Source organism: Rhipicephalus microplus, chromosome 2 (assembly GCF_043290135.1).
Source record: "Rhipicephalus microplus isolate Deutch F79 chromosome 2, USDA_Rmic, whole genome shotgun sequence".
Lineage (NCBI taxonomy): Eukaryota > Metazoa > Arthropoda > Arachnida > Ixodida > Ixodidae > Rhipicephalus > Rhipicephalus microplus.
Window position 1 is genome coordinate 157,394,317 of NC_134701.1, and position 24,106 is coordinate 157,418,422.

Consider the following 24,106-nt stretch of genomic DNA (forward strand, 5'->3'; position numbering starts at 1 on the left):
CAAAACGTGGTCCGCGTTTCTCACGCTCAAAGGACGCACGAAACGTACTCACAAGTACAGATTAACGCGAATAAGCGTCTCAGTTGTTAACTTCGCTGTGTCTGAAAAGCGCGCCCTTTTCGCAAACGGAGGCTGTGCAATGATTGCAGTGACTTTTGTGCGCCCGGTAACGACAACAGAATTGTTCAGACAAAACTCAAAGGCTAACCAAGACGTACGATTCTCCCTATTGCAAGATGAGGGCGCGAGATCGAGCGTACACCCTTCTATTCTCTATGCGGCCAAAGTATACGCGTGAAAGATGAGAGCCGCCGCGGGCTCACTGCGCCATCTTGCTTTTAATGCTAAAAACACCATAGCCCCCCCCCCCCCCTTGAGGTGCCCGCCAACAGCGGTAAGTGGTAGATATGAATAGCTTGCCGTTTGAACGTTGAATCAGGTACCTCTCGGTGGCTCAGTGGTTAACGCCTTGCATTCTGACGCATGCCCACGTTCGATTCCGCGCGCCGGAGTCTTTTTTCTTGGATTTTTTTCTTTCTTGCGTTTTCATGTACACACACACACACACACACACACACACACACACACACACATATATATATATATATATATATATATATATATATATATATATATATATATATATATATATATATACATATATATATATATATATATATATATATATATATATATATATATATATATATATATATTTATATATATATACACGTATACGGTTCATGACATCGAAGCCGACGTCAGCGGCGAAATTCAGCCGAGAATGTCCATAGAATTGCTGTTGGAATAAAGGAAAATGTTACAGCTAGCTTCATTAACAATCACTGGGACATGAAAGTCACGTTGAGTCACGTTAAGAATGCCTTTACTCGAAGTATGTAGGGCGGCCAATACAGGACTGCCGCGCGAATGCAAGCCATGAAATGCGAACACTTGGATTACGTCTTACTTCAGAGCTCTAAAGACGGTTTCTCGATCGCGATAACAGCAGCGAGGGTGCGGCTCGAAGAAGGTTTTGGTGGTGTGCCTTAGAAATGCAGTGTATAAAAGGAAGAACAAAAATCTCGTAAGTTCTTGTTGAGTTCGGAAGGCCCGTTTTAACGCTGGAAGATAATGAAGAAAGACGCGTAGATTACCCTAAGGGTAAAACTCAGCTCTTACATGTAAAATAAAGAAATTATGGTGAAACAGCGCGAACGCGAAGGGACCGGTAGAATGACGAACAGGACAAAGCGTTTTGCCCTGTTCGGTCTTCTTCCTGGCCCCCAACTCTGCGCGGTTTCTCCGTACTGTTGCTATCGCTGGCAGCATTTCTGTTTGCTGAAGAGCTTACTGCTGTCATTTCAGTTGTTTGCAGGAAATAGTGTTTTCTATGTATCCTTAAGCCCTAACCACATGTAAGCATTACAGCGCGTGGTGAGTTCTTTCCCTATATGCCCTTTTTCCGTGTGGGCGGAGAGAGCGCGCAGCTTCGTATTGACAATCGCCATCTCTCTCGATGTCGTATACGACATCGAGAGAGATGGCGATTGTCAATCGCCATCTAGCTATCGCGATATCGCGATATCTAGCGATATCGAGCTATAGGTGTGGTTCGGACTTTAGGTGTGGTTCGAACCACACCTAAAGTCCGAACCCACCTATAGGTGTCCGAACCACACCTATAGTCCGAACCACACCTAAAGTCCGAACCACACCTATAGGTGTGGTTCGGCCATCTAGCTATCGCGATATCGCGATATCTAGCGATATCGAGCTATAGGTGTGGTTCGGACTTTAGGGTTCTGTTTCTGCGGGCTTCTTATTTTCGCCGCCATTGCCTATCAGTACCCACTAATTGTAGCGTGTTACGTTATCGGTACAAAACTGCAAGGCGTTCAGGTGCATGTTTGTAAACAACGAAAAGGCCGAGACTTAACTTCTAAGCGCGTATCGAAATAAGAGCGGTACTTGTTCGGCCAGGTATGCACCGAGTTTCTGGCGATCTGAGACTTTCTGTCCTGCTATGTTGGTATCAAGAGACATCGACTTTTTCTTTACAGGAGTCAAGCTGTCGTTAGAAGCCAGGTCATCGACTTCAGACGCTGGCAGGGTGAACGAGATGGCGCTAGACCCCGCAAGAGGGCCTCTTCAGGGCTCCACATAGTGAAATTCCGCTCGCGGCGCTTTCTTCTTGGTTTGCTCGAAATAGCACGGACGAGCACTTGAACCCCGCGGTCGCGCCCGCGCTGTCCTTTTCTTCCCGATTACGAGGCAAGAATAACTTCAATCTCCGAGCCCTTCTCGCCGTGTCGAGAATAAAGTGGTGGAGGCGCTGTGACAGCCGCTCTGCTCGACTACACCGGTTCGATCCTTGATGGGGCGAATGTTTCTGTAACCGCTCTGGGCTATGTAAGACGTCGTGTTTGGTTGTTATGGCAGGCGTCGAGAATCACTTGGTCTCAAGCCTCCTTTATCTTGAGATTCGATTGAGAAGTCTTCTATATCGTCGTACTCAAGGAAACCCTTTGGGCGCAGATTACACTACGGCCGCTAATCAAATGGCTACGTGGGAAACATTCCCGTCAATTACGAGCTCACGTGCAGCTGGACCACTTAGTCGAAGGCTTTCTCGCAGGCAAAGTAATACGTGACTAAATCAACATGGATCAGTTCAAACGTCTGGTGCCCTAAGCATGCATAGTTACACGTGGACGTCTCCACTTGCGTGTGCATGCGGGAATGCGCGTGCCCTTGGTACCCACAGCGAAGCCAGGTTAAAGACCCCTTTCAGGAGTGACCCGCACGCCCTCTAATGGCAGCGGCAAGTACTGCACATACCGTTCGCTAAGAATGAAACTCACCGACTACCGAACGTGGTTTTGAACTTTTATACGCTTCCTAGCCCCTGCTGCTCGCTCAGCACGAAGTCGCCGAAGAAAGACCGACGTCGTCTATGGGTGCTGCAGCAGTGCTGCCTGCACACTGCGTGAGCTAGTCGTCTCCCCTTCACAACACGCGCTCGCATTGTCCAATCGAGGAGACACGGCGGGAACGGGGTACAAAGCTCGCCGCCGTCACCGTCGCTCACTGGCTGAAGACCACCCATGAGGAGTACATGCGTGATCGAGAACGCCACGCGTGTGTGCGCGAATAGTCGACGCGAGGTCGTATGCCTAACCGAGCGTGAAGCCCTTGCGGGATCGCCACTCCGCGAGTGATCATCATCCTTGCCCTTAGCGCGTGCATGTTATGAGACAGTTGAGCGTCTGCAGCAGCCCTGCCGTTACGACAGGCTGGTAGCCTGCGTCCGCTGAGCTGTTATACGAACGTCCAACTAACACTGTCAAATGTTGCGTCTGATACAGCGTGCGTATACGTCTTGTATACGTGGATACATGTTGTGCTAGTCGGAATTACGTGCAACGCAATCGAAGCTCGAGCGATGGCAGCTTGCAAAAAAAAAAAAAAATAGAGCATATCCACGCAGTGGATCATTATGAGTAGGGCGAAACGTTCGTTCATCCGTCCGTGTGTCTGTCTGTCTGTCTGTCTGTCTGTCTGTCTGTCTGTCTGTCTGTCTGTCTGTCTGTCTGTCTGTCTGTCTGTCTGTCTGTCTGTCCTATACGAAAACCGCTAAAGCCATATAGCGATATTATTTCAAAGGATATATACACACAACGCCATCTAGTTAGGAATTATTAAAGCTAAGTAGAAGTCGCTACTACTACTACTACAACATACTACTACGAAAGACACGACCCACACTCTAAGAAGCTTCGTCCCCCAAAAAAGCTTTGAGCGCCATTCACTGCCATGGGAACCACTAGGATAGTCATGTACGGCGAAATGTGACCTCTACAGGCTCAGGGAGCATAACATTTCTGTGGACATGCACACAGCTTTAAAGAACATAAACAGCGACTTGCTTGTTCAGTACATGATTGGTACAATGGACGACCACCCTTTCGTAAAACGAAGCCACAGAGAAGTCCATTTGAATTTCACAGACGGGAAATCTCCCTAGTTGAAGGAAAAATTCTACCTGGTTCAGGTATCGAACCTGTGACCGACACTTTACCAGGGCACTCGTTTTGCCATTTTAACTAACGAAGGTGCCAGCAATCGGGAGCATGAGGGCGAATTGGTCAACAACTCGCAGCGTGCAGTTTTCCAACTCACGTGCCAGTTACCTGTGTGCGTATCGCCTTACTTCAGAAAATTACAGAGAGAACTGAGGGCGAGTCTGCGTACAGAGCAGCAGACACATGTATTCCACGCGCAAGTGTGCAAAGCACCGTGCGGCCGCGCCGCACCTCAATTAACACCCGGTGGGGGGTCCCGGCGCCACTTCACCCGTCTGCTCCGAGCTCTTGGGGCCTCTTCGAGAAGGATGACCCACTCCTTTGCCACGGCCTGGACACCATGCCTACATCTTTAAGGGCGCCGGCGTCACTTCTTCGTATTTACTCTATAAAGTATCCTTGCGCTCCGTTCTTCGAATTGTTCGTGTGTATATACTTACGATACACACGGGTTGGATGTGGGGCGCCTCGCTGAGAGTGAAGCGGCAACAGCAGAAGCTGTTGCACACACCGTCTGCAATTCCGTGAGGAAGAGTAAAATAGGGGCCTAGTTATGGAACGTAACGTATACGCTAAAGAAATGTAAGCAACGAAAATTATAGCGTCTAAGCGTGTTATAGAAGCAGCAGCTTATTGAGGTGCCATTCGCAGAAGAGGAGTGCATGGAAGAGCCGAAGAGATACGGGGGCGTGGAGTTTTCTGGGAATTATGGCGCAAGGTTGTCGAGCCAGGCCTCGCCCTTGCTTCAGTTCTTCGAGAAACGTGAAGGAAAACAAATGAGTGTGATAGTGAACATATACACGGGCACCACGTAATGCGTGTAGCAGGTATAAAAAAATACAACGCATACGAGATGAAGTGGAAGGCGATTATGAGGCAGCCATTAAATGTATTCGGGAGTTAACGATAGCGAAGGGCGTTAGTATTGCGTGGGTTGTCCTAGAATACACTGGAACGCGAAGTTAGGTTTACTGCAGCTCAGTTTATTAGCTTCGAAACCGTGATGATGTAGTATCGCGAATGTACAAACAAGGGTTCCGCTTTGTGGGATGCTAAGCACTCGCGATTGCAGTGATTTCTTTCAGTTGGTAAGGTGTTCCACAGATCAACAGTTCATTACAGGCTCGCTGTGCAGTCGCAAGTTATCCGGCTCTACCATATGTCCAACATCTTCTTGGCGCATACCTAGTGTATGGCAATAGGCATCCACCAACAACATGCTGGACATATGCAGCCATCAATGACCCGCCATTTCCCTATGAATACCTCGATAAGTGTGAACATATCGAGCAGCCTGGCACTTTGTCCGCGACCTATGTTTCCAAAGCGGTGTTTTAGCCACAATGGCATATTTTGCGATTGTTGTCGGTCAACCTGGATTGATGTATCCGTGCACTTCATTTCGCTGTGCTTTTTTTTTCATATTTACTGTGCGCTAGACTTGGTGGCGTTTTTCTGGCTACATGACCGTATTAAAAAAAAATAGAATCAGCATTCATAGGTAGCTAATGACCGGTGTTCTGCACTTAGCACTGCGTTTTAGCGGGTGTACTTATTCAAGAGACAGTAGGATTGGGCGTGTTGGTATAACATGATAAAGAGTGCTTACCAGCGCAAACGAATGTGCGGACACTGCAGGAGTTTAAAATGTTGTGCAACGTTAATTGGTTGTGGCATGGAAAATCACGTTTATTTGTTGTTCAAATAATTGTTTCTTGTCGCGGTACGTGGGACATTCAAGTAGTATGGGCTCCACTGTCTCTAGGATGCCAGAGTTTTTACAGAAGGGACTTTTGGTGCGCCCTGTGCGGTACAAGTAGCTGTGTGTGTATGCCATCTTCAGTCGAATACGATGATATATCGTCTCCAGGTGCCGAGGGAGTGATCGAGAAATTTTCGCTCTTACATCTGGATCAATGCATTGCAGAACGTTATTTTAGTGTAGCGACAGATTTCAAATGTGGTTCTTTCTCGATAGGCGTATCTTTTGTGATGTTCCAAGCATCGGCTTTGGTAAAGAGCGTTCTTTTAAAATGCCGGTGTCGGAGTCTGTTATGGGCAACTTCATCCAGTTTTTGCTTTCCAGTAATACCAACATGGCAAGATATTCATTGGAACGTAATGTCGTGGAACTCCTATGAGAGGGCGCTCGCAGGCGTCACGGCAGCCAAGACAAGCTCGTGATGCAGATGGTTGGTGGTTGTTATAGGGTTCCTGCAACGCTTTTTGAGCATGGTCAGAAAACGCGGAAAATCGTTAGCAGAGTCTTCCCAGAACACGCGGGCAAAATATAGCGCAGCACGTAGCCTGGAATTCCCTATGAATCATCAAAGTCAGCTAAAAATTTCTTCCTTTTCTCTCGACAAAGGACGAAAGACGCTCAATAATCACTCGTAAAAGGCGTCGCATCAGCCATTGGCTGATTTGATCATGGCGTGCTCAGTCAATATGGGGATCGCTGCGGGAGGCCGCGACATGTCCACGCGTGAGTGTGCTATCACACTGAAAAAGCCGCGTAGTCGAAGAAAAAAAAAATGAGATGTTCAAGGTCAGGAGGCACGCGTAGCATATTTTCTTTGCCCATGCCATCACTTCCTGCTTAGCTTCCAGCGTTTTGGTCGGGACGAGAGAAGAGGCAATGTGGTTGCAGTGTGCGACAAATCTTTGTAACTCCGTACATGATGGAGTTGAATTCGCGAATAAGCTCTTCTAGTGAATACATTCCATGGTTACTTGAAAAAGCGTTTCAGGGCCCCTTTAACGTTAAAGGCACACTAAACCCCCTCCGATATTTTCCCAAACATTTCAAATAAACAAGCCCATCGCGTGCAGAATGCCGTCGCGATCAACAATGCCGCACGCCACAGCGCTACAGATAACGGGCGTGCCACAATTTCAAAAAAAACAACAACAACAGCAATAGCTTCTCTTTTCCGGTCACCGCCATTCTCGCCGCTGACATGTGTGACATCACCAGTGAAACTCAATGACGTCATTGATTTTGATGTTTGCGATTCACCGAATGACAACCGACGACTTCCGGTCACTCTGCAAACAGCAGTTCGCGCGCACCTTGAGGTTCTTGGTCGTATTGCCGCTTGCGAATCAAAATCTGCGGCCCGCGACGTAACCGTTAAGTAACTAGCGTAGGGGCACGGGACGGCACGACAGCAACAGTGGTTAGTCAACGATAAGTGCACCTACATGAAACACACAACACAGGTGACGGCGCGCTGGGGCGTCGGAGTGGCGGATCGCGTAAACCGGAAGTTGATGCTGTCTCGAACACAGCACGTCAGCGGTGACGTATGCCATGCAAGATGAGGAGGGACACTCAGCTGACTCAGCGAGGAGGGGCCAAGCGGTTTCGGAATAGGGTAGTGTAGGAAAGAGGGAAAGAAGCGATCGTCGCGTTTCGATCATCAAACGCGTGTAACTGTGCTATTACGGCACCGTTTGAAAAAATTCTCATGGCTATGTGTTCGTTGTAAACTCGAGCACAACTTCCTCAACTCAACGAAATTTCGACCACTGGGTGGTTTAAGGGCCCTTTAGGTGTCGTTATGATCCGGGACATTTCGGAGTGCAGTTGCACGACACGTACTTTAAACTTGATTTAAGTATGTTCCAGGCTATAATGTCCCTTGATATTTTGTAGATGCTACGTGTGTCTCACCACACATCCATCCCACAAGTTATCCTTGCTTCAAAATTTGTGAGGTCCTTTCGCTCGGGTCATCGTGGTGGCTCGAACGAACACCTGCTTTCTCGCGGGAGTGGGGGGCTGTGCGATGGTCATTGAACGGGATTAAGACCAGGCTAGTATTGCCTTTTACTGGGCCGAACGAAGCGGCTTACAATAAAAATACAGAAAGTGAGGGAGACGGGCAACTAAGCAGAAACTTTTAAACAACGAACGACATAGCACAATTTCCTAGTTCCCCATCTGAGTTGTAAAAATGTAAAACAAGCTTCTTGTATCATTCAGAAACCTCAGCGTCATTGAGTTATTGACACCGAACATTTGTCACACCGGTCCCGTTAATTAGGGAGGCGATCGCCGGGCTAATTCCAAGGGCCGAAGTATTGGCCCCCCGAACCGCACCACGAAAGCGTGGACAATTTAGAAGTGGTCCTTTTTGGCGCGCCAGCGGACGCCGGCCGTGGCCCAAAGAACAAGTCAGAGCCGAGAGTTGATAAACAAAACAAATATTATATTCTCAAAAATGGCAGATCGAAAACAATACACAAGAATGTACACTCCACAATAGTTACATACAATACGTCACCAATCAAACAACGTACTACACAGTACAATTAGCCACACTCAAAACAACGGACACAGACAACGATACGCACTACAATGCAGTCGCATGCATTGAACCACCAAGACACTTAAAGACTAAAGAGATAAAAAACCTATCCAGTCCAAAGTTCTTGGAACAAAAGTCTGAATGATACTCTTCCGAGAATCACTCACTCAAAGTCCAGTGTTGTTGTCGTTCCGCGCCCTCGAAGTTTCTCTTCCAGGAAACCTCGCGTCTTCAATGGGCCACTCTCCAACCTTCAAACTTCTTCGCCCGAACACGTCGGCTTCACACACGCAGCTGTCGCCACGCGTCTTCGCTCGATAGCGGTAAACACACGCTCTTGCCTGTACCTCGAGCCTTCACCCCTCAGGTGGAAATCCTCTTCATCTCCTGCTTTGTCGCTACGGACAAAAGCTTCGCCGATTACACGGCGGGATCCCTTCGCGCTCTGGCGCTAGCTTCCGTCTTCTCCTTCGAAGTTTCTCTTCCAGGAAACCTCGCTTCTTCTCCTGCTTTGTCCCTACTGACAAAACCTTCGCCGACTACACGGCGGTATACCCTACGCGCTCTGGCGCTAACTTCCGTCTTCTCCTGCTTTCTCGTCTCGGCTGCTCGATTAAATACCTTCCGCGCGAGATTCCAGAGGGTTCTCGTCATTTCGTCGGCGCGATACGCAGCGAAGGCTGGGGAGAGGGCGAGACGGTTGGAATGCCCTCCGCGATGGATGACTCAACCGTGCGTGGCCACGCCTCTTTCGTTCTAGAAATTTCGCGGGCTTGCTCGGCCGCGAATTTGTCTGTTTCTCGCCGATCGACCGAGGAGCTCTACAGAGCAATCGACGCGATCGGACGCGTCTGCACCGAGCTCCGGAGTTTTCCGATGTTTCAGTAGGAAGACGTGCCATAGCTCAAGATTTCTTGTACGAATGGTTTCTGCAAATCATACCGGTCCCGAGGATACAACTTTCCGACAGATATTGGTCACAATTTTCAAGTAAGCTTTTCATCTTTTCACGCCACGCCGGCAAGATCCGCCACTGGACGCCTAAGCCTAGCGACGCTACACCGAACGCCGCTGTCGCGGCCGCTGGGACACTAGCCGACATGGAAATCGAGGTCGACGGCGTCGAAATCTCTCTCGAAGAATGGTCAGACGATTCCTGGACACCACCTCAAGGTTTCCGAGCCCAGGCGAAACGTCACCAGGCACTTAAGCAACAAGCCCAAATGAACGACGCGCAAGTAAGCAAAGCCCCCAAAACTCCACCAACCCCCCGGCCGCCGCCGGAACTGAAACGCCATCCCTTGCCAAGACTGCCGTCGCACACGTACCACATCGTGGGACGCCCCAAGACACCCATTGACCTCACGCGCACATCACCCGGAGACTTGCAGAGAGCACTGCTTAAAGCGGCATCTCTGTGTGACCTGGACCCAGCCAAGCGTGATCAACTACGCATACACCCAAGGAATAACACTTTCACCGTTAGTGTGGCAACCACCGACCGAGCAATCGCGTACCAACGCATCACATCAATCCTCCTCGGAGAAGACCGGCAGATTGAGCTACACATGTACGCCCCGCCACCAGACGACGCGATACGAGGCATTTCTTTCTACGCCCACACGTTCCCCACCGATGATGAGACGCTGAAGGACCTTCAAGACAGCAACCCTGACTACCAAATAGTAGGTGGCCGACGCATGGGAAAAACGAAGAATTTACTTATAACGCTGCTCGGGGACCACCTACCTAGATGGCTTCTACACCGTGGAGGTCTCATTCGAGTATACCCTTTCCATCCCAAAGTAGACGCATGCTTCAACTGCCGGAAGACCGGGCACCGCTCCGATGTGTGCCCTCAACCTAGGCGCCGACGCTGCCCGCGTTGCGGAGAAGACCACGAGCCACCGCCGCAAGGAACGCCACCAACATGCCAAGCACGCTGTATCGTCTGTCAAGGAGGACACATGACGAACAGCTCAAGATGCGAGTACCGCTTCGCCAAAAAGTCTGAACCACTTAACGCAGCACAAGCAGGAAAGACGCTACAAACCGAGTCACCAGCCACGCAGCAAACCTCAAATGACGATAGCCCGCCTGCCTTGGACGAGCGTAACTACCCCAGTTTCGGGACATCACAAACGCCGACGAAACGCGACAGCCGATCGAAGTCACGATCTCGCCAGGGTCAAGCAGCCTCCCACTCTAGGTCCAAATCAAGAACCCGATCATCAAGTCGCATCCCACATGCTGATATATCCAAAGCACCACCAAGCAACCCTAGTGTAGCATGGGCGCCAAGCGCAGCGTCTCCGCTGCCATCATCTCCCCCGCAGCCATCGAAACCGTGCGCCTCAACGCATGACCCGCTCGTCAAGGAACTTACGCAAACAATCAATGCGTTAAAATCCCAAATGGCGACGCAACAAGCTCAGATCGAAGTGCTCCTTGCGCAGAACCGCTCCCTAGAAAGTAAACTGGCAAAGGCCAGCCAGTCCGTGCATAATTCAACTCAACAGCCCCAACCACCCGCAGCAGCCAAACGCAAAGCAACGACTTCCACGGAAACGCTGCAATCCGAAGAGGACATGACGGCGCGAATTATTGAAATGGTCAACGCATCCGTTGCTGAAGCCCTCCGCACGACAGTCCAAACCACGGTCGTCAACGCCGTTCGTGCCGCCGTAACAGAAGCCTTCGCAACCGTAGACTCACGCCTAACGAACATAGAGACACGGTTCTCAAACATGGAAGCCACCGTAAACAACACCGTAGCCGGATTAGAAGCACTCAGAACTGCCACAGACACCAGTTTTGCAGTAATCAAGCAAAGCATGGCCAGAGCACCAGCTATCACACGCAACCGAGTGACCTCTCACTCTTCCACCCAGCACAGCGAACCCACGACGGCCTCAAGTAATGCTCCAGCTGCTGCATCATGGCCAGCACCCACTTGACTATATGGCAGTGGAACTGCAGGGGCTTTCGTAAAAAGAAAGCCCACCTGCAGCTACTCGTACAAGAAACACAACTGCCCAATTGCCAAACGCCTCCAGACGTCATCGCACTACAAGAAACAATGGCTTCTGTCTCACTCCCTGGTTACATCGCTTTCCAACAATTCACCGACTCGCACAACCAAGAAGCCCCAAGTACAGGCACGCTCGTCCACAAGAGCCTCACGGCGAAACAACACGACTTAGAATTCTCGGACATTCCACACACGGTCGTTGAAATTCTTCCGCGAAAACGCTCGCACCAATCAGTCTTCATCCTCAACGTATATTGCGCACCCCGGGCACGCGCCGACGACTTCAACCTGCTCTTCCAGAAAACCACATCGCTTTCTCGAGGCGCACAACTGCTTATACTGGGCGATTTCAACGCCAGGCACCCTGACTGGGGCTACCTGCAGGCGAACAAACGAGGCAAGAAGCTATGGCAACTCGGTCAGGACCTCCGGCTCACTCTACTAAATGACCTGCAGCAGTCACCAACCCGCATAGGAAACAGCGTGTGTAGGGACACGTCACCCGATCTCACATACTGCAAGAATATTGCGCAGGCCAGATGGGAGAACACCTGTCAACTCGCTGGTAGTGACCACTACATCATTGCCATCCAGGTACAGACGTCCGCTGGCAAGAGAGTACACAACGCCCTCGCTCAAATCACGGAGTGGCCAAAATTTAGAGACATCCGTGAAAGTGTAGCCCCAGAACGCATAACAAACCTCAAGGAATGGACAGCCTCCCTAAACGACCACGTGCGACGCACAACGCGCGAAAGTAAAGCAGCAGAGGAAACGCCTGCCACAGACTCTCGTCTTCTCCACATGTGGGACGCACACGCCAGCCTGCTGCGCAGATGGCAGAAGCAGCGCTACAATAAGAAATTGCGTCGCCGCATACAGGCCCTCTCTGAAGAAATTGAGCGACACAGTACCTACCTCGCCCGCCAACAATGGGGCCAGCTGTGCAGCGGACTCAACGGACAGCTAGGCAACAAGAAGACGTGGCACCTGTTACGCCACTTACTGGATCCCGACGACTCGAAAACAGCCGCACGGCACAGACTTAAGCGACTTGTCCACCAACACCCCGGATCAGACGAAGATCTACTAATTGAACTGGCGGACAAATACATCAACCAAGCCCATCAACCAGCGACACCGCTACCACCCTATGAAGGTAAACCAAATCCAACTCTTGATGCCGACATCACAGAAGCCGAAGTGTATGCAGCCATTCTAAAGCTTCGCACAACTTCGGCACCAGGTCCAGACGGCGTCTCGAACAAAACAATCCGCAACCTAGACGCAAGGTCAGTAACTGCCCTTACTGAATATTTCAATGACTGCTGGCATGCCGGAAATATACCAGAAGAATGGAAGCACGCGAAAATAGTGTTTATACCAAAGCCCGGAAAAAAGGCAGACTTATCAAATCTTCGCCCCATCTCGTTAACTTCATGCCTTGGCAAACTATTTGAGCACGTGGTCTTGGCTCGGCTAGAAACACTTGCAGAAGAGCAAGACCTTTTCCCTCCAACCATGCTCGGTTTTCGCGCCCACTTATCTACTCAAGACGCCCTCGTACAAATCTACCACGATTTGTTGAAAGACCCCGTACGTGCGGGCACGCGAGCAATGCTAGGCATAGACCTACGCAAGGCGTTCGATAATGTAACACATGAAGCGATAGCCCAGCACTTGGCTTCAACAAACCCTGGGGAACGTATTTACAACTACGTGTGCTCTTTCCTCCAAGGCCGTACTGTGGAACTTTCCCTGATTGACAGCAACGCCACGAAGAGACTTGCCCTATCCAACAAAGGCACGCCACAGGGAGCTGTTCTTTCACCTTTCCTCTTCAACCTTGTAATGAGCCAACTCCCACAGTTACTAGACTGCATACCCAATATCCGACACACCCTATACGCGGACGACGTGACGGTATGGACCACTACTGGCTCCGACGGACAGATCGAGGAGGCACTGCAACGTGCTGTGGACACAGTGGCCGGATACGTCGCGTGTGCAGGTCTCGAATGCTCAGTGGAGAAATCTGAACTCCTCCTTCTTCGTCCTCCTGACTACCGTAAGGTTAAACACCCGCCACTACCAACCATCACTCTCAGAATGGCCGGATCCGAAATACCGATAGTGCAGCACATGCGGGTACTCGGCCTTCACGTACAAGCCGGCAGGGGCAATACCGTCGCACTAGAGAGGCTTGCGGTCACCGTCACTCAGACTGCCCGTCTGTTAGGAAGAATCTCCGCGCGGAAACACGGCATGAAAGAAAAGGAACTTCTCCAGCTGTTAAACGCCTTCGTAACCACAAGAATAACTTATGCCTTACCGTACCTACGACTCCTCCAGGCTGAAAAAGAAAAAGTAGACAGACTTATTCGCACAGTCCACAAGATCGCTTTGGGCCTCTCCCGCACCACATCGATCATGCACCTCCTCAGCCTTGGAATTCACAATACAATAGATGAACTTATCGAGGCTCACCGAACTGCACAAATTGAACGATTGCGTGGTAGTAAAACCGGAAGATGGATACTTCAACGTATCGGAATTCCCTCGTCACCAAGCGGACAAGACTTGATCTCGCTACCGCCTCTCCTCAGACAGCGCTTCATTGTGCAGCCGCTGCCGAAAAACATGCTGGCCGGCATTCATGACGGTAGACGATCAGCCCGCGCCAGAAACCTTCACAATACCTATGGTACGAACACAAAAGTGGCTCACGTCGACGCGGCAAGCTACCCAACCCCCAAACAAGCCTTTGCAATCAACGTCTCGTCGAAACGTACCCCAGTCGATATAGAGCCTACCACGAGGTGCGCCGGCTCCATACGCACACAAGACCCAACCGAGGCCGAAGAAGCTGCCATAGCACTCGCCGCAATGGCCGGTTTTGAAACAATTATCAGTGACTCCAAATCTGCTATCATCCGATTTGCCCGGGGCACTGTTTCCCCAACCACGGCGCGCATCCTCCGTCCTCTGCCCCGAGCGGCACGCAACGCCTCAGGCGACACTACTGCCAGCAGCACCGACGATGACGATCCTCGTTTAATCCAACTCATCTGGGTCCCAGCGCACGCAGGAAACCCGGGCAACGAAGCCGCCCACAGACAAGCTCGAGGACTCGTATGCCGAGCGGTGGGCCAGACTTCGGACCACGATATCGAAGCAACTGAAGCACTCATCACCTTTCACGACATCACACAGTACTACAAGCTATCAAGGCAAACCAGACCACCCCCGCACCCGGAACTAAACAAAGCTCAACAAATCACTTGGCGGCGGCTTCAAACGAACTCATTCCCTTCCCCGTACATATACAGGCACATATACCCTGCCTTATTCACATCTACGTGCACCCTTTGCAAGACCCAGACCGCAACCTTGGATCACATCATCTGGGGATGCAGCAAGGACCCTCCCCCACCAAACCTCCTAGGACAGTCACCTTCAAGTGAGGCCTGGGAGAGAATCCTCACGACCACAAGCCTGGACACCCAGCTCCGGGCCATCAAACGCGCTGACGAGGTGGCGACCAGGCATGGCCTGACAGCCCTCGCCACTTAGGAAACCGTCAGCTGCCTTAATAAAGTTGTTTACTACTTGCTCGGCCGCCGATGTGGGGTGAGGAGGTTCGTCGGCGAAGCCACGCTTCCGAGGGGAGAGCGCGCGCCCGGGGAGCCTTGGATGTTCGTTTTCTTTTTTTTTTGACCTCCCAGCGTCTCTCCCGCGCTTTATCGCAAGAATTTGGCGGCGCGCCCATTTTTAGCGCTCGTTGTGTGACACCATTTTTATAACAGTCAAGACAGGTGGTACCATTGCAATCGTGCGTAGAAGCCTGCGAGACCTCGACAGTTATGCCAGAAAATGGCTCATGTTTGGTAGCCAACACTGAGTACTTGTGGTATGCTTTAGTGTTATTGTATATGGTTCATATTTCCTTCGTGTGTTCCCGATTCCCGAATTTCTGCGCATGCCCCATTAATATTGTAACAGACAGACAGACAGGTGGATAGATGGATAGATAGATAGATAGATAGATAGACAGATAGATAGATTATATATATATATATATATATATATATATATATATATATATATATATATATATATATATATATATATATATATATATATATATATATATATTAGTGGCCAATGTACCCATTGTTATTGGTGAACTCGCTATCAATGTCCTAGCCAAATAAAAAAATAGAAATATTGAAATACAGAAAGTCACGATTCACACAGCTCCAGCCCCATGCGTGTCCGTTTCGTGTCCTTCAGTCACTCGAATATGTTTGATAGTTACTGTACACGCTGCCTTTAGGTAAGAATCGTATACAGTTACTCCACAAGAATAACTGTAAAATTTGTTACGAGTTTCTGTACATGTGCCGGTACCGTATTCTGTAACACTGTTGTGCTATTGATTAACTGTGTATTACACTATTATGCTATAAATGTTATCGCCACCTTTCAAAGTTTTTGCGTACCTAGCCGCTTCGTTTGAACCCTCTCGCTGAGAGCGCTGAGCGCAGTCTCGCAGGCGCGGAGGAATCCTCCATGCTCGGAGGGTTTGTTTACGAACGTGGAGAGGGGGAAGGTGTGGAGAGAGTGAAGCGGCGCCGCGCCTGCCGCCTGGCTTCTGCGGCCGACGCGTCGGACCTCCACGCGGCTGCCGAAGCGAGCCGCAGTAGTAGCAGCGGCGTGTGCGACGCGTGAGGAAAGCGCGCACGCGGACCGTGAATCTCTGCGTCGTGCAAGACGAAGAAAGGAGGCGTGTGCCGCTCGGCGCCGGCGTGTTTTCCCGCGCGCGATCCGCACTCACTGCTCGACGGGTTCGGTTTCGCCGTGTGTCTGTGTGCAACGTCGTGCTGAGAAAGTGAAACGTTCTCGCGCCTTGCAAATCGACGGATTTAGCTCACGGCGCATTTCTTTTCTTTTTCTTTGATTATATTTCCCACGCGGATCGACGCTAGAGTACTAGAAACCTTTCTAGTACACTCTATCGACGCTACCCGAGTTGCGGTGTCACGTAAAACAGCTGGTGCCCATTTCTACTCACTAATGTGTACGACCATCTTACCCCTACTTATCTCTTGAAGGATTGTGCTACGTGGGTCGGATACAGCAGCGGCATCGCTCCGTAAAGTATTCGTCCAAACGGTAAGCGTTGTTTCCCTCGTTAGCCTATTTTTTTTTGTAGTGTCTGTTTAAGACATTGCATCTCGGGGGTTATGACATTGCCCCGCTGGCCTGTGAGTCGCGGGTTCTGTTGCGGCCGCGACGATTACAGTTGAATATTGTTAGAATGTGAAAACGATTGTAGGTTGTGCACAGAGAGAGAGAGAGCTAGATGAGAAGGAAAGGCAGGGAGTTTAAAAAATTTAATGTAGTACGTTTCGCTAGCCTGCACATGTGAACAGAATCAAGGGAGTTGAAAGAATAAAGATGGAGTGTGTTAAGAAACCCGACCTAGTTAATAACAGGCTGCTGGACTACTGAGTGCTTATTATCATGTGGTGTATTGACACGTACCCACTAGAATGTTGGATTAAGGCACCAGAGCTTACTCAAATGCAAAGTGTTAAGCAGCTCGCGACTGCCGTATTGCTACATGAGCGATTTCAGTGTGTAGTACATAAAGTACATGCGCGTTACATAAGCAACTTCATGTTGCCTCCTGCGTGTCTCCCAATATTTACGCTTCTAAAACATCGGCAGCGTCGTAATTGACTCAATCTGTATTGAGAGCTTGTTTTCCCGTCCTTGGATTATAATTCAGGCTCATGTCAAAAACAAGAACACAAATTCATGTCCACCACTTCTGTGCTGGTCTACAGGGCGTAAAACAATGTGCATATCGCGCCATGTGTTTCTAGCAGCGAGATTCGAACCAATGACCTTGTGTTAAGCATACGTGTCGAGTGTCTTCCTCACTTACCACTTGCCCATCCGTTCGGGGTGGAATGTATGACAAGAGACACGTTGGCATAGATAAAACAGACCAACAAAAAAAGAAATCAAAGAACATTGCTGACATAATGATTGCGTTCAAGTGAGCGACAACTGTTGCTCAGTGTTTGACAGAATCGCATTCATCGCCGGTCTGGTGACTTGTTTCGCGTGTAAAAACACAGTTTGCTCACCTCAAACATACACTGTAGCAAACGATGCACATAACGAGACGCAAGGCCTGAAAATATCACGCTTAGTATCGCATGTGACGTGTTTCTCATCGCTGATCGCAGCTGTTTCAGTTGTTTTGTTTTTCATGTTCTTTTTTTAATGAGCGCGTTTTTTTTAAGTGAGTGGCCAGCCAAGAGTACTCCTCACAAAGCAATCCGTGCATGCACATGGTTTGAACAGCTATACGATCGCTGCTGTAAAAGCTGTCAGTGATTCGTGAAGGACGCCGAAAAGTCGATCCCGAAGTATGTGGTGGTGCTCACGGGCAACGCTCTTGTGACGCATACGCTGCTCCCGGGAAAACTGCATGTTTACATTCACGGGCGAGCCTTATTTCAGCGTGACCTCTCCTCGCGCTATTGTTACCTATAAAGAGCGGTCGACGACTGTGCATTCAGCTGTCGGATAGGTGTGTTTTTTTTTTTTACGTGGCAGCTTTACGCAACTGCCAGGTGTGTGATGACGCCATTTACGACGCCTTTCGAACAGAGTAACGACTGGTCAGAGCATTGGGCGCGACCAATTCCCTCCCGTTCCCTGAATTCAAGTGAAGTCTCGCATTATTTACTTACATCCGCTAAATCTCAATAGGTATGTTGTAGAAACGCTCTCGTTTATAAAATTTGTCCTTATCAAAATCAGCGCACCCAGATCTATACGTGGCATCCATGTCTTAATGAAGCCGTGTAGTGCGCAAGACTGCCGCTCTGCGTGGTGACGTTACATGTGTGCACATTCCACTTTCTATCTCTCCTTCTTTACTCTTTCGATCTCCCCACCCCATCCTCCTGTGCTGGATAGCATACCGGTTATGAAAAACTGGTTAACATACTGTTACAAAAGTTCAATGAAGTGCTACGCTCTTCCGGAACTATACTCACAAGACAGCTTCAAGCTATCACCCTCAGACCAACGTTCACACCGAAATATTTCATCGTACTCTTGCTGACATGATAGCCGTTTACGTTCAAACCGGCCACAAAAAACAGGGACACCCTTCCGCCATTCCTGACGTTCGCCTACAACATGAACGTTCAGAACACAGCCGGTGACTCACCGTTCTACCTGGTTTATGGACGTCCTTCTACTACCTTTCTCGACGTCTCCTTCTTTAACGCCAATGTTAATTCATGTCAGCCTTCTACTGAAGAATACATTTCCCGAATTGTCCAGGCTGGCCATCCGGCTCACGTCAACACTTAAGCGAGACAGCAAGAGCGGAGTGTCATGACGCCTCTCATCACGTTGTATCTTTTCGACCTGGTGACGAGGTGCTGCCTTTGGATGCAGTTTGTATCCCTGGTCTCTGTGACAAATTTCAACCGTGCTTCGTCGGGCCATACAAAGTTCTGGAACACACTTCGCCTTTCCTCTCTATCGTTTTGCTTACTTTTCTTCCATCTTTCTTTTGAGACTGAGAAAACCGGTGGAAATTACAGCCTATTAGAATACCGTTCAACCCACGTGCGTTCAACGCGTTCCTCCCTCATACCAGCATCAAGGGTTTGTCACTGGCCGCGAGTGTTTTTAACTGTCGTTATTTTTCGCATCATTGAATCCCCAGGAACCTTCGGGGGCCGCACTAGTCAAGGTAATCAATCGTCGGAATTGAAGTTCTTTAAACCTCTCTTAAGTTAGCTCGCTCTGCATTCTACATGCAAAAAAAAAAAGTTTAGCAGTGGGCTGTGACTTCGTAGACATTGCTAGACAGATAAGACTGACTAATCTTAATAGCGATCAACTATTAAGGAAAAACGGCAGTATTAAGTGTCTAAGCCTAGAAACGTGGAATCGTTGGCCAGAAGTCTGATGCGTCGAACGCGGGCCTCGCCAAATGAGTCCTTAATCGCTGCAGTCACGACTCCATCGTACGCGGAAACTGCGTTGGAATAAAAGCAGAGCCCTTTCCTTCGAGTTTTTTTGTCTTGTTTTTTCGTCTACACCTGCTTTCGTGAAGGTCGCTTCGCAACTAACGGTTATCTCCAAGAGTTGGACGTAAACACATGGAGGGAGCTGTTGACATTAAGTATCGCATTTTCTTTCTTTCTTTCTTTCTTTCTTTCTTTCTTTCTTTCTTTCTTTCTTTCTTTCTTTCTTTCTTTCTTTCTTTCTTTCTTTCTTTCTTTCTTTCTTTCTTTCTTTCCTTCCTTCCTTCCTTCCTTCCTTCCTTCCTTCCTTCCTTCCTTCCTTCCTTCCTTCCTTCTTTCTTTCTTTCTTTCGTTCTACACATGATGCGGGCACAAAGACTTCTCACTGTACCGGAAGTAACATATGTACATCTTTAATCTCCTCACTTTCGTTATTCTTTCTGTAATTTCGTCTATGTTCTTTTGTCGAATGCTGTAGGTAACAAGCATTGCAAGAAGGTGGTCTCGACAGAGAGCTTCTATAAGGGGATCTTAGCAAATGGACTTTAATAGCTTATCGAGCTGAGTACATAAGGTGGTGGCCGGCCGACTGACTGTCGTGAAACACCGACGGGAACTTGAAAAAAAAAAAGAAAAAAAAAAGACATGCTGGGCTGCAGGTTTAGTAGATAATACAATGCAAGAAAAAAAAAAGGTAACTTGACTAATTTTGCGAGTCCTGGCTTGCCTGGTATATGACTCCATTTGAAGAGACCCAAGAACTAACTTTGGAGATCACTATACTCTCGTCCGAAAGTCGGGACACCTAAAAAAGAGTTATTGTGGCTCTTTAAAGAGAATAATATGCTGGGAAGCCAGAGAAACGCCGGAAGCAGTAACCGAAAAGGTCTAGACCTGCTTAGGAGTAACACATACGCTTTTTAATTGAGTGTATTAGTAGTAGTATCAGTATTAGTTGTAGTAATAAAACTCTCAACAAAACATGCAGATCTTTTTGTTTATTTGTATTTCTATGAAATACGAGTACAGAAACCATTCTTTCAAGAATACTCTCGTTGAAACTTATAAACTATGTTGTGTTTATGAAATGAATCGTTAAATAGAGAAGACCATGGCAGACAAGGGTGAAAAAGACCACGGCGATCCTTGGTCGTACATCACGATTTGTCGCTGCTCGTGTCTTTTTGCTTTTTTGTGCTACCCGAAAGGGAAGTAGTTTTTCTGGTCGACCGAGGCGACCTGCCTACAAAACTAGGTTGTAACTAACAGGTCGCGTGTGTACTCAGAGGCGTGGCAAACGTTACCGGTTTGTTCGGCTGATGGAGGAAGTCCTTCGTGTTGTGTCGGCAGGAACACGTTACTACTACTACTACTACTACTACTACTACTACTGCTACTATTACTACTACTACTACTACTACTACTACTACTACCACTACTACTACTACTACTACTACTAATAATAACCTAATAAAGTACGTTCTGCATATCTAATGACGGGGGTTTATCAAGACCTTCGGTGACATCTATGGTAGTTGCAGATAGGTCGTAGCTTTTCTTCTACCACGTTCTGGGTCACCGACTGGCGGCGCTCGCTACTGCGCTTTAATTATACGACCAGCCAATCGTAATGATGTCATTTGCGACCACTACGGGTTTGATCGCATATATTGTTAACCAAGGTGGCGTGATTGCTTCCTTGCTTCCAGACGTTTGACAATATTACATATGGTTCCACTATATCAAACTGATTAGAGAGAGAGAGAGAGAGAGAGAGAGAGAGAGAGAGAGATGGAATGTAGGAAAGCTAGAGAAGTAAATGTCGTAGCAGGGTGTGTGAAGACGAGAACTCTATAAAAGAAAATATACAGAAGAAAGCGAAGGGGAGAGGGGGAGAAGAGATTGAGGAGAGAGTGTTCTTCGGAAACGAAAAAAAGCTGGCCCGGATGAAGTGGTTACTGCTTTAGAACATCTCTACATGTTATATACATATCGTTACATCAAGGTGTACAATTTCCTTGTCTTGATTTTACTTTTTCACCTGCCTTGTCTGAACTACCTAGCATGTAACTAATGAACGAATCTATCGATCAATAAGTAAATAAATAACTTATGTCTGGCGTGGCGCAACACAATATTTCCTCAAACACTTACCTCAAACAACGATATTAGCTAAAAAATGCTTACTTATTAGCTAAAAATTAGTTATTATTAGCTATTAGCTAAAAAATATAGCTTATTTCGAGTTTCAGCGCGATCATAAATATCTATGTCCTCTCTTCTCTGCAGCATCTATTATCATACCTACATCAAAAGATATATTTTTCTCTTTTTTGTTGCTACAAACTGCAGACGCATTATTCGATGATGCATATAACACGGTGAAGGGATATCGATCGTCGTAATCTGCCCGCCCCATCGTCATTGTCCGATATATACGCGAAACCGTGCCGTTTCCCGGTAGTACGACTTTTGTGTTGTCAAATACTTGAGCGTGCCGCGATACCACAAGCGATGAGCCCGGCATCCTCTGTTTTGAACCCGCAGTTTTTAACATATCCTTTCTCAACCACTTACGATATAAGTGCGCGCGTGGTAAATAAAATCAACTCAACTCAATCAACCGCTGGCCAGAATGGAAACCTTGCTCATAGTGGCCTCGCGTGACTCTCGGGACAAAAGGGCGATCAGAGCTTTTTCTTCCCTAGAAAACGAAACTTTACACAGCTCGTTTTTTTTTTCCCTTTCGTTTGAAAGGTGTTTCTTCTACAGGCGACTATACAGGGCATTGTCTTCAGCGGCATGCAATGTGTCTTTGTCACCTCGACACCCGAGTGACGCTCGATGCTCTATGGGAAGCTCTTGCTGCTTCAACAAGGAAGCTATTGCGCTTACGTCACGCTTGCCTAACCAGATGCGTGCTTGCGTAAGGACGTTGCATACATGTTTCATTACGGTCTTCTTTGTTTGTTTTTTCGTTTTGCCTCTTCCTCAACTACCATATAGGGACTTTAAGAGAAATACCTACTTTCGAGCTACAAACTGTGAAGCTATGCTCAGTAAACAACTGCCTTCGCTACGCCGACATCGTCTGAACTGTAGAGTTCTACTTCTTCTTGATGAAATTGCGAAAGTCTGGCTACTGCCACGACAGAGCAGGGAATTTAAGCCTCCTAGCACTATCATGGGCGTACCGGACAGCCAGGAGTTTATTGTGATGAGATGGTGATTTGGGTAACACACACACACACACACACACACACACACACACACACACACACACACACACACACACACACACACACACACACACACGCACGCACGCACGCACGCACACACGCACACACGCACACACGCACACACGCACACACACACACACACACACACACACACACACACACACACACACAATTAGCTGCGGAGAGAAGAACGCAACATGATTAAGGAGTCAAAAAGGTTGAGTAGTATAGAGACTACTACATTTATTAGCTTATCTGTTTAGATAGGACTTAATGCATGCATACTGTGCGGCCGTTTTTTACTATCAGCCGTGTACCTCATAGCTATTCAGGCTAGCAGTATTGGCTAAGCACGTGGCTTCCTCACCCGCGGGTTTGAATCCTGGTAGCGGCGGCCGCATTTTCGATGGCGCGACAATGCTTGACGCCCGTGTGCTTAGATTTCGGTGCACGTTACAGAACCCCAGGTGGTTGAAATTTCCGGAACCCTCCACTTACGGCGTCTCCAAGAATCATGGGATGGTTTTGGGACGTTAAACCCGGACAACTATAAATCCTTTCTTTCTTTCTTTCTTTCTTTCTTTCTTTCTTTCTTTCTTTCTTTCTTTCTTTCTTTCTTTCTTTCTTTCTTTCTTTCTTTCTTTCTTTCTTTCTTTGTAAACTGCGTTGACGCACTCACTGAAGTGCGGTAGAATACATACAACGTTTCTTATGTATCAGCGTGCATAGCCACCATTATAGCCATGTAGTGTGAACAGTTTGCAAATACTAGCGTGCGAGCGAACACAGAAGTTCAATTCGGTCTGAAATCGTTCTGCCTCGTGACAGAGAATGTGAAAATGGCTGAAAGCTACCCAGGAAAGACTTCGTCAGCTTTGATGTACAGGGACACTGGTTCCCAGGTCTTGTCGGAAATGTAACTTAGAAGTGTGGCACTGTGGGCTAGTTGGTATGACATTACGATAGTTATAGCGCGAGAGCAGAACGACGTCCCTTTGTCGTCGTTCTGCTCTCGCGCTATAACTATCGTCTTGTCGGAAAACTGAGTTTCCGCGGACGAAAGGACAACTGTCCCTGTCAGAATACAAAATTTGTGGAAACATCTTTGAATGATATTGATTTTTAAGTTCCTTGAGAAGGCGACGTGCCGAAAACCCGCTGGAGTATATAGGTTTTGCGCGCGACATATCTCTGAGGTCTGACGAGGGTGTAAGAAACATTAAGACAGCGCGAGCGAGATCGGGGAGCTTACAACTCTGACATTCCTTTAGCATATTCGCGGTCGTGCGCTCTGTTCCACGTGCGCTGTTACATGTGGCGTAGGCTTTTCGATCGCAGCAGTGGCGCAATGCAGCACGTCCCCAGTAGGTGT

At 48.4% G+C, this 24,106-nt stretch overlaps 1 protein-coding gene across 3 annotated transcripts in view; it reads left to right on the plus strand.

Annotated features, from left to right (window-relative positions):
- Positions 1 to 24,106, plus strand: part of LOC119170652 (CD151 antigen) — a 264,301-nt gene that overhangs the window by 96,824 nt on the left and 143,371 nt on the right. For 2 of the 3 annotated variants that reach the window (XM_037421876.2, XM_075886956.1), the window contains exon 1: positions 16,129 to 16,604. The exons of the other annotated variant lie outside the window; for it this stretch is intronic. The gene's annotated coding sequence lies outside the window, so the exon portion shown is untranslated. Of the gene's footprint in view, positions 1 to 16,128; positions 16,605 to 24,106 lie in introns of those variants that run through there. 3 annotated transcript variants of the gene reach the window in all.